The sequence below is a fragment of the Capsicum annuum genome, chromosome 10 (assembly GCF_002878395.1).
Source record: "Capsicum annuum cultivar UCD-10X-F1 chromosome 10, UCD10Xv1.1, whole genome shotgun sequence".
Classification (NCBI taxonomy): Eukaryota; Viridiplantae; Streptophyta; class Magnoliopsida; order Solanales; family Solanaceae; genus Capsicum; species Capsicum annuum.
In genome coordinates this window covers 165745244-165756054 of record NC_061120.1, presented here as the reverse complement: position 1 = coordinate 165756054, position 10811 = coordinate 165745244, and the positions used below count along the sequence as shown (strand labels likewise).

Here is a 10811-nt window from a genome sequence, read left to right as displayed (position 1 = left end):
AAGGACCATTATATTCAAACACCCTAATGACTTTTATGTTTATCCATCATAAGATCTATCTTATCTGATGATCAAGAGGGTTCTCATATCTATATCATTGCAAAAGTCAATATTTCATTTGTCGTAAATTAGAAAAGATGGCTACTTCTCCCAAGGAATCAACATACATAAAATATTATAAGCAAATTATTTATATGTTTATTAATTTACTACTAACAAATATTATTTTAGATTTTGTTTGAGAGCATCTGAAAGCATGAAATCTCAATAAAATCATAGGTGCAGACTACGCTAAAAAAGATGCAACACAATGTGAAACTCTTTTTTAGCAGCAAACTAGGACATTGTCTTAAGAGAAATATCCAACTCTTTGAATGTGACTCAATAAATCACATACACCTTAGTCAAATCACACCTCGATCATAAGGCATGTACATATTTTTTTATTTGTTATTTAGTTTTGCCTGAAGGGTAATATCAAATCTCAAACTAGAAATAATTTCCCATTCGTTTAGATTTAAGTGATAATATGCCTTGAGCTTTGGAAAATTATATCCATATAGATCTTAATTATAGGTTTAAGGGTCTCCACATTCATAATTGAGTTAATTTCAAGTCTCTTTCCATAATGCAATTAGTTTTTTACTCATCCTGAACCAAAGTTCATCTAAGCATAAAAGATTTTCTTTTCTATCGATTGAGTCTAACAACAACCAGTCTGATTCCATCAATCTCATGATATCCAGGTAGGTTCATTTTTGAGAACTCTATTGCAATCCACAAATTCCTAATCTTTATATTTCCCATCTTTTTGTAAATTCCATAATATTGGATAACTTTTGAATTATTTTTAAAATCATGCATAAAATCAACCGTTTCAACTAAAGTGGTTTTGACTCTCATAACCTTATATATGTAGAAAAAATACCAAGGTTCACCCATAATTACTTGATATTCAGGCTAATACGAGCCACTTCTGAGAGACAAATTAGTGGTAGGATGAAATTTTGATTGTAAATTCCATTTTCCCATGTATCTCTTGTATCAATCCCGCTTAAACAAAGGGGGAAATATTGACACCTTAATTTATCCTCCCGACTTGATTAATTATTGAGCTTTTGAATACTTAAAATAATTTTGAATAATTATTTTGAAAAATTAAAGACATTTCAAGAACAAAAATTAGTCACAAATTGTGTTTCTATATAGCTGTGTGTATGTATATATATATGTATAGTGGCAAAATAATTATGTTTTGTTATTTAATTCATAAATATCAATTAATTTATTTTGAACTTATTTGTCTCAACCTATTTTCATAATTGTAAGGTTCTAAATTTTGTTCCAGAACCCGATCCTTTATTTTAAAACAATTGGATCATTTTGTAGGCCAAACTAATGGTCTAAATTGACATTAATTCCATCAATTCCTCCATCAACTAGATGTGTTCCCATATTTAGACTTCATATGTATCCCTCACTCTCTAAAAGATCACACAAAATTAATTTTCATGCGCTTCTTTCAACTTATGCTTTCCTCATATTTTCTTTTTCTCTTTCATAGAACAACATAAAGTGGTCCTCTAGGTTATTTTCTATTTTTTGTGCTTTTTATGCATTGAAATGTTTTTTATAACTCACCTAATTCATTTATGAATATATGCTACTAATATTTTAATATTGGTTAGTTCAACTGATTTTTATGTCAGTTTTTCTATTTTGGAGCTTTTAAAATTGAGAAGTAGGTCTTGGGCCTAAAATTCAAGTAAACAATCTCGAAGGAGAATTTTGATAGTTTCAGTTGCTTTAGATGTGGATTTTAGGCTGAGGAAATTTTCGTTCAAGTCCTAAGACTTTCAGGCTCATTATGGGATATTGGAAAGAAATCGGTTAACAATAGTATATTGGGTGTGGGGCCCATGTTTTGTCAAAATAACCTTTGTTGGAAATGTTGTCAATTTTGTTGAGTTTGGAGTGTTATTTCTACTAGGATGGAATAGTTCATCAGTGTGCACGAGGTTCAAAATAAATTTTTACCACCCGGTCAAAAACCATTTTGACATAGAATATTGCTGGTGTGACAACACCTAATGTAGGAAAAGATTACTTATCGCATTCACAAAGAGTTGGTTGTGTTTTAAAAGGGTCAAATTATTGGCCATTGCATTTGCTAGTTTTCCCTCACATTTCATAAGTTGTGGTTTTTAATGTTTGATTTTGGAATTTAGGTGAGGGTTTTGGATGGTTATAATTTAAATGGAATTTCCATGGTTTACATGCATTTGTTTATGCTTGATTGATGCATTTTTGAACTCATTGGGGGCATGGGCATGGTAAATTATATAGGGGTCGTGGGTTTCCCAAAATTATGAATGTTTGTATTGAAATTAGTAATAACCTCAACCCACCTTATGATATTGGCATTGAAGCATGGCTATATGCATAATTTAACTGCTTTTGAAACTATTGCATTTCATAAAAATGCTAATGGAGTATAACTGGTTTTAAAAGGACTTGATGTCCATGGATTGGTTTTAAATTTAAACTTTTGAGTCTTATGGATAATTGGTTTGGTTTTCCATAATGGAATTGGCTTGCAAGCAAAATTAATAGGTATGCCGATACTATTTGGTAAATTCCAAAAATAGATGACTCTTTGGTTAAATGTATGGGTTATGTGTACATGTTTTTATTAGACTTAAAGGGGGTTGTTAGCTTATCGTTAAAGGTGGAGGTCCTTGGGGGATTGATACTGGTACTACAACATTTTTGGCCTCAGGCTACTCTTATAAAGCGTGGCCTAAAATAGCTGAAAGTGTGGCCTTCGATCAAAGGCTACACTTTTGGACTTTAGGCAACACTTTTTGGGGGGTGGCCTAAAGATTCGTAACCGTTGATCAAAGACAACACTTTTCAAGTGTTGCCATATTAGCTACATTTAAAAGGTGTGGCCATTAAGGTATAATGGCCATGCTTTATAGCTTGTCATTGGCAATACTTTTATTTGATAATGCTACACTTATAAGTGTTGCCTTTGTTTTTCTATGGTCACGCTTCACAAGTGTAGCCTTTTGTATTACCTCTATAGTAACACTTAAAAAACATTGCCTTTGTTTTATTATTGGGCACGCTTCACAAGTGTAGCCTTTTGTAGCACCTCTATAACAACACTGAAAAAACATGGCCTTTTATTTATTACTAGAGACACTTCAAAAGCGTAGTCTTTTATACATCCTCTATGACAACACTTTTAAAGTGTAAGTATGTTTTAGCCACACTTTTGAATTGTAGCAATATTGCCTTAAATTTGACATTTCAAAGCACATTTTACTGAAATGGCATTAGACATATCAAATGTTCGTACATAATTTCTAATTGAAGATTAATTATTTTGATTGAAATATATGTATCACTAAGCACATTACATAAACATACATATTTATATATAATCTCACGCATGCGCTAATAATCTAATAAATAATTGAAGTGCATAGATTTGATTTTAAAAAAATATGTCTTTTACATACTAATAAGAAAAAAAACATAATAAAAAATTGTATCAAGTTCCACACAAAACCAAATGTATATAAATGTATATCAAAATATTTCAGAAATTCATCATTCACTTCAATCTCAATCATGTTGAGTTGTGGCGCCCGCCATTCAAATTTGATCCACCGCATTAATCCTACACATTCAAAATGAAACAAACGAAGTAAATAAAAATATTTTTTCAATCTTGATATGACAAAGTATGTAAATCCAAAGTTTCTTTAATTCATTCAATCAAGTTAAAAGTTCAGGATTTAAATTTCTTATGAATTTCTAAGATAAAGTACCTTTTCATGAACCGAAGCATGAGTTGAGCTAGAAGAGTTTAAAAGAATTTTTCCTCTTATAACTTGTGCATTACTCACATCAGGTGAAGGAATGTTAGATCCATCACTCCCTAGTATATCTTGAAAATTCAATCCAGTATTCTTTTGCACCAATTTACTAAAAAACTGTCGCATTTCTTCTCTTATTTCACTTATAATTTCTTCCTTAATAGAAGTTACTTCATTAGCATGCTTTTGTTAAGCTCATTCATTTCCTCATATTTTTCCAGAGAAGCTCTTGTCACTGATCTACCATAGCCTCTAACTCGACCAGGTTTCTCTTTTCCAAACACTGTCGTGAATGCATTATCAGGTGTTTTCCTAGCATTTTGATGATTCTCTAGTCCAGACTATCAAAAAAGTAAAATAACAGCTGTTAGGAGAAGATATAATGAATTATATATAAGACATATTTCAAAATAAGTATCCTCAATCCCAGGACCAAAATCAGTCTTCCTTAACAATAATACTCCTGGGAATGAAATCAGTCTCATAAAGCCAAAGCAGATTATTTCAGTTCCTGAAGACTCATAAATCCATTCTAAAATAGAGAAGCAATAGTATTATTCTTAGACTAAGTAGTATTCCACTGATGCAATAGAACAAGTCATCCCCTTAGTTTATCATCCACAATTGCTCGAATCTGAAGAATGGTTTTAACACATATAAAACTTTCAAGCTATATATTGGTCACTACTTTCTTAGTGTATATTCATAGGCTTGACATTCTTCTATCTTTGTGCACACAATTAAGATATTCCATCCAAGAATTAGTTGACAAGAAGAATCCAGCAGGTAACATGGAGACACAGGTGAAATAACAGGAAAAGAATGAACATTTCATAGCTTAGCAATAGCATTCTTCTACTATACAGGTGAAATATGGAGACACAGCTCAGTAATAGCAGGTAAAATAGAGACACATGTGAAACAATAGTAAACAATAGCAGGTAACATGGAGAGTTTGAGACATAGGTACAACAGAAGAAAAAGAATGAAGACACAGGTGAACATTTCATAGATGAGCAATAGAAGGTAAAAAGGAGAAACAGGTGAAACAACAGGAAAGAATGACTATTTCATAGCTGAGCAATAACAGTTTTCTACTATACAGGTGAAACATGGAGAGACAGCTGAGAAATAGCAGTTAATAAGGAGACACAGGTGAAACAATAGGAAACAATAGTAGGTAACATGAAGAAAAGAATAAAGACAACGATGAATATTTCATAGCTGATCAATAATGGGTAACATGGAGACACGAGTGAAACAACAAACAACAGGAAAAGAATAAGGAACCAGGAAAACAACCAAAGCATTCTTCTACTATACAAGTGAACATTTCATAGCTGACCAATAGCAAGTAACATGGAGACACAGTTGAAACAACAGGAAAAGAATAAACAAGATAGCATTCTTCTACTATACGGGCTTAAACGTATTCATATAAAAGCTTAAACATCTATGTATAAAGGATTAAATATAAACTTAGCTGCAGTTGAAATCAATTACTTACTATTGAAATTTCGGTATCTACCTAAAATTCTTTTCCAGTCTTTGTACGAGTTGCAACAAATATTTCTGCCTTTAATGGTTCAGTATGTCTATGAGTTAAACTAATCCACATAGAGTAATAACAAGCTAATCTAAAAACACCAACAACACCACAATAAATAGTATGTAATATACCAAATTCATGAGTTACCTTTGTTGACCATCGAAAAAAGAAATCTAGTTTAACATAAATAGGTGGTGCTTTCTTGAAAAATCCAATCTTTAACCCAAAAAGAAAGGTGGTTGTTTTTTGTTGTGGATTTTTGAGTTTCTTAATATTTAATGGAGTGTTTATGAAGGTGATTTGATAACCTTTTTGTGTGATTTTATAATTTAGAAATAGAAGATGTAGGAGGAACCACAAATAGTAAACACATATATACACAAAAATAGAAAATGTGTAAACACAACAGGCCCAATTCCAACTGCACAAAATCTATATACACATATAGTCATAACAGTAAACACACACATATACGTCGAGTCACAGGCTCATAACAGATATAAATACATCTGCAAAACAACACACAAGTAAATGGTAAATTGGATTTCACATCCGATCAACAGTCAACACAGCTAATGTATCTAAGTAGTCTTTAGAGAAAAAATATAAGTGAAGTGATAAATGAAGGCATATCTTTTTAGTAGCACAGAGCTAGCTTAAAATTTGTTGTTCTACTATCTTTCAAATGACCACCACTTGATAATAATAGAATAAAATAGGCATTTAGGAAACATCAGTGCAGGGTACAACAAGAAAAGGTCATTAACTAACATATATAATTGCATCGAGCTAAGAGTAAGCAAGCACTATAGGATTATTAATGAAATAATAACCATGCTCACAAAATAAGCCAACAAGATACTTAATGATTGTCAGAAAATCATGTGTCGTAACATCAAATATCCAAAAAAGCCAAAAAATACATAAAAATTATCAATCTCCTCAATGTTTGTACCAGCAAACAATCAATCAATAGAAAGAGTAAGCTAACATTAAGGGACATCAACAAAATAACAAAGTCATGGTTCATTCTCAAAATTAACATCGTCTTCAGGCTTTTCTCCAGACTCATCTGCAAACTCCTCTTCATATTTCTTTTCATACACATCTTCCGACTCATCTTTAGACTCATTGTCATGCTCAACTTCAAGTTGTTGAGCAAGAAATCCATCAGTATCCATATCAATAATTGTTTCTAGAACATTATTCCTTATTAAGACAACTTTACTATTATCATCTGGTATAGATGGGCCCATAAACTGTTCAGAAGGCTCATTTTCATAACTTTCTAAGGTATTAGACTCAACCTGGTCACTTATATTAAATAGGTCTATCGAAATAGTTTTCATGACATAATGTCTATCTTTATCATATGGACCTTGCACATAGACACACTGGTGTACTTGAGATGCTAGCACAAAAGGTTCTTCCAAAGAGCACTTCTTATTGAAGTAGACGTAAGTAAGGCCTTAAGTATTTTTTTCATCCTCATACCAGTCAGACTTGAATAAAACAACCTTAAAATGGCCACAATAGTCTAACTCCAGTATATCAACTATTCTACCATAATAAGTTAAATCTACATAAACTGGATTTTTATCCTTTGATCTTGCAAAGCTTGTGGTTGAGGCAACTAACGTAACACCACTATTTTGTATTTTATGCCTTGCATCATGCTGCCTAATATGAAATCTATATCCATTAATGAGATAACTAAAACATCTTTTAGAAACTGCATTGGGTCCTCTAGAAAATTATTTTATCAGATCAGGCACATCATCTTGCAAAACATGAGTTTCAAACCATTCAGAGAAGTTTTGACTATGATTCTTAGCCTTGCTCCATTTCGATATTCGTGGTTGTCTATTAAGCTCAAGTTCATGCTCACTACATAAAAAATATTGTAATTCATTAGAATAATAAATACAATAAAATAAAAACTATTCGTAAAAAGAAAATACTATAAGTGATTAAAGTACCTAATATACTCTTGAACTTCATCACAATTGGGCAATAAGTATGCATGCACCTGATTCAGTGACTTGTCATCTAAAACAATAGCTGCATTTTTCTTTGCTCGTAAAGGACAACCTTTGCAAGGGAACAAACTGAAAGTTTATGCATCACCTGAGCCATACTCATCATCATTTTGAGGTCTTTTATTAAATTTGGTACGTATGTGTGCATGCAAATATCTAGAGCATAAAGTTAAACACTCTTCAACCAGATATGCCTCTGCTATAGATCCTTCAGGACAATTTTTATTGTGGACATACAATTTAAATGTACATATATCTCTTTTCAAGGGATACATCCATCAATTCTGAACTGGACCTCCTAATCTCACCTCATTAGCCAAATGAATAGGCAAATGAATCATTATATCAAAAAAAGTAGAAGTAAAAATTTGCTCCAACCAATTTATTGTTTCTATGATCTCAACTTCTAACAAATTTATTTCCTCCATTGTGATAACTTTTTGACATAAATGATGAAAGAAGGAACTCAATCAAATCAATCCAATAGCAATATGATCAGGAATGATGCTTTTAATTAGTATTGGCAGTAAGTAATTTAACATGAAATGAGCATCATGAGTCTTATAGCCATATAATTTTATTTCATCTAGTTGCACACACCTAGATATGTTGGAGGCACTACCATCAGGTAGCTTTGCTTTCTTTAAAACTCCACAAAAATTTGATTTTTCTCCATTAGTCATTGAGAAGCATGTTTTTGCTATCTTGATTCTCTTGCCATCCGTGGTATCTTATGGATGAAGGCTCTTCCAAATTCCCATATCTTTTAAATCATAACGAGCCTTTGCATGATCTTTTGTTTTGCCGAAAATATCCAAAAGAGTTCCAATCAAAGCATAAACTATGTTCTTTTCTATGTACATCACACCAAGGTTATTGGGTAACGAATTATGCTCCCAATAAGGTAATTCAAAAAAGATTGACCTTTTTTTCCATGGGCCATCATTTATTCTCTTTGTCTTCTTCCCTAACAGATTATTCATGTTTTGTAACCTGTTAAGCACATCAGTTCCCTTTAACAAACGTGGAGGAGGTCTAAATTCAGTTTTTCCATTAAAAGATCTTTTATTAGATCTCCACAGATGATCCATGGATAGAAAAACACGATGATCCATATAGCACATCTTTCTACTATGTTTAATATAGCAAGAATTAGTGCCATAAGTACAACAAGGGCAAGCCAAATTTCCTTTTGTACTCTAACCAGATAACATAGCATATGCAAGGAAGTCACTGATGGTCCACAGAAAAATTGCTCTCACTTAGAAGGTTTGATTTCTTGAAGCATCATATGTTTCAACACCTTTTTGCCACAATAAATTCAAATCATCAATCAATGGCTGTAAATAAAGGTCAATGTCATTACCAGGCGAACGAGGCTCTGGAATGAGTAAGGAAAGCATAGAATACTCTGGTTTTTTGCACAACCAAGGGGGCAAATTATACACCTTCATCATAATAGGCCATGTGCTATGAGATATGCTCATGGTTCGAAATGGATTGAATCCATCAGTTGATAAGTTAAGTCTTAGATAACAAGAATCTAGTGCAAAATCTAGATAAAATGTGTCAAAATATTTCTATGCTTGTCCATCAGCGGGGTGCCTTAACTTTCCATCTTTGGAACGCTCCTTGTCATGCCACCTCAATAAATCTGCTTTCTTTGAGTACATAAATAGCCTTTTGAGTTTAGAAACTAATGGAAAATATCTCAAAACTTTTGCTAGAACACGATGAGTTTTTTTAGAAGGCTCTACAACCTCACTATCTACTTCAGGAGGTTTAATATATCGAGAAGCTCTACAAACATGACACGATTCATCATCCATATGGTCATTCCTAAACAACATACAATCATTAGGACAAGCATGAATTTTCTCATAATCAAGACCGAGATCCTTGACCATAGACTTGGCTTTATTGTAGGATAGAGAAATGTTCAACTTTGGCATTGCCTCTTTTAATAATTCTAAAAGAGAAGTGAACGATTAATTACTCCATCCATGCAGATACTTCAATAAATATAAACGAATTGTGAATGATAATCTAGAGAATCCTTTACAACCGGGATATAGCTCTTGGCTTGCCTTATCCATTAACTTATAAAACTTCTTGGCATCTTCATCTGGACCTTCATACAGTCCTTCAGCTTGTGCAACATGTCTAAATTGATCATTCAACAACCCCTCAATATCATCATTTGAGTCATCTATATAATCGTCACTATTTAAATTGATTTCCCATTCTCCGTGATTGATCCATCTTTTATAATGATCAACAAATCTATGGGAAATTAGATGATTATACACTACATCTCTTCGAGTCTAACGGACATTACAACATTTATCACAAGGGCACTGAATTTCTTCACCTTGAGTATCTCCATATGTGTAAGCAAAATCCAAGAAAGATTTAACACCCTTTTCATACTCATCGCTATACCTAGGTAAATCCATCTAATCCTTAGATGGAACATTTCTATTCCTAAAGAAAGTCAATATTAAATTTAGATCTCGTAACATACAAAAGCATTAGTTACTTACTAGTAAATTCTAAAAGCCACAAGTAAGTTATAAAAATTATATGTTGGTTGATGATAAAAATTTCTTACCTAGTCATGGCACTTGTGCTAAGCTGAACCAAAGTTTAAATCGGCCTCTTCAGATCTTTTTGAATGTCCTAACTAAAAGTAAGTAAAATTAATAAGTGACAGTAACAAAGACAATTCGCAAGGATTTAACATATTACAACAACAACAGCAACATACCTAGTGATTCCCATCTAGTGGGGTCTGGGGAGGGTAATGTGTGCACAGACCATAACACAACCTCAAATAAAGTAAAGAGGTGGTTTTCGATAGACCCTCGACTAAGTACAGATAATAGTATATCTAACACTAAACACAAAAGCACACACAATAAAAGGATAACACCCTGCTAATTAATACAACAAAAACAAGACAACCACAAGATAACCGTACCTATAGTAGGATAGATTGGGCAATTGAAACTACTGAATGAATGTTATAGTTTCTACTATTCAAGTATAGGTTTTTGTGCCTAAATTCTCAAATCACTGACCTCTTAATGTTGATTTACATGGAAAGGAGAAAAATATGCCTATATTTGGTAGTTAAATTTCAGAGGTACATGTAGATTAGATTTTTCTAGTTTATATGTCATCAAATTTCAAACAAAATTTTTTATGTTAATCTGGACAAAGTATTCCCAACTGACAAGGGATATGCTGAAAGTCCACTAAAGTATCACCTAAAAAAGTCATAGAAAGCATAGAAATTATGGTTTCTCACTTATTTCAAACATCAAACTGAAGAAG

At 32.4% G+C, this 10811-nt stretch overlaps 1 long non-coding RNA gene across 1 annotated transcript; it reads right to left on the bottom strand.

Annotated features, from left to right (window-relative positions):
• Positions 1 to 3492: 3492 nt before the first annotated feature.
• On the bottom strand, positions 3493 to 10399 carry LOC107845007. Its single transcript, XR_001666674.2, has 3 exons — positions 10087 to 10399; positions 3840 to 4228; positions 3493 to 3688 (listed from the first exon to the last, which is right to left on the bottom strand). It is a non-coding gene; the product is annotated as an uncharacterized LOC107845007 (long non-coding RNA).
• Between the last annotated feature and the right edge of the window lie 412 nt (positions 10400 to 10811).